The sequence below is a fragment of the Ovis aries genome, chromosome 5 (assembly GCF_016772045.2).
Source record: "Ovis aries strain OAR_USU_Benz2616 breed Rambouillet chromosome 5, ARS-UI_Ramb_v3.0, whole genome shotgun sequence".
NCBI lineage: Eukaryota > Metazoa > Chordata > Mammalia > Artiodactyla > Bovidae > Ovis > Ovis aries.
In genome coordinates this window covers 97,394,397-97,395,178 of record NC_056058.1, presented here as the reverse complement: position 1 = coordinate 97,395,178, position 782 = coordinate 97,394,397, and positions in this window count along the sequence as shown.

Sequence of the window (782 nt, the reverse complement as noted above, 5' to 3'; positions counted from 1 at the left end):
TCTTAGAACATTTCTGTTCATTTCACAATAAAGATGGCAACTGATATATTAATCATCAGGCCCATAGAGTATTACTGTTCAGTCGCTCAATGTTGATTTGGATATAGGAGGAAAGGCTAAGGTTGGTTTTTCCTTTGTTCTCTGTACTAGCAAGAGAGAGACACTGAGCGACATTTATGGCACCCTTATAGCAAAAGTACGGAATTTTAGAGCATAGATGTGAAGCAATTAAATCATAGTGTGACCTTATTTTCCTACCTTTTGTTTACCTGTGCCTGTTTCCTCACCTCCCCAAATTTATCTTTTTATTGTATATACATTTATAAATTACCTTTGGAAACAAACTGAGATTTACATTAATAAAAATAAATTTCCTAAACTCATATTCAGTAGGCCATTCTGCTCCTTTACAGCTGTCTGACTTGGAGCAAATTCTTCAATTTTTCTAAGCCTCAGTATACTCTTCTGCAAAATGAAGACACCAATCTGAAAGTTATTATGAAGACTGAATGAATTAACAAATCTAAAGCATTTAGCACATTAACTGAACTATTAGCTATACGTGGAGAATAAGAAACTGTGGAAAAAGAAATATGGAAGGTTACTAAGCTGAGGAAAACGATGGAGCCAAAATCCAGTACAAATCTGTTCGTCTCTGAAGCTAATCACGATGTGGTTCAGAGGATCTCAATCTGAGGTTACAACAGACTCATTTGTGGAGCTTCTCACTGTACAGACATTTAGGCCACTCTGTATGTCCATATAACACAAATTCTTGAGGG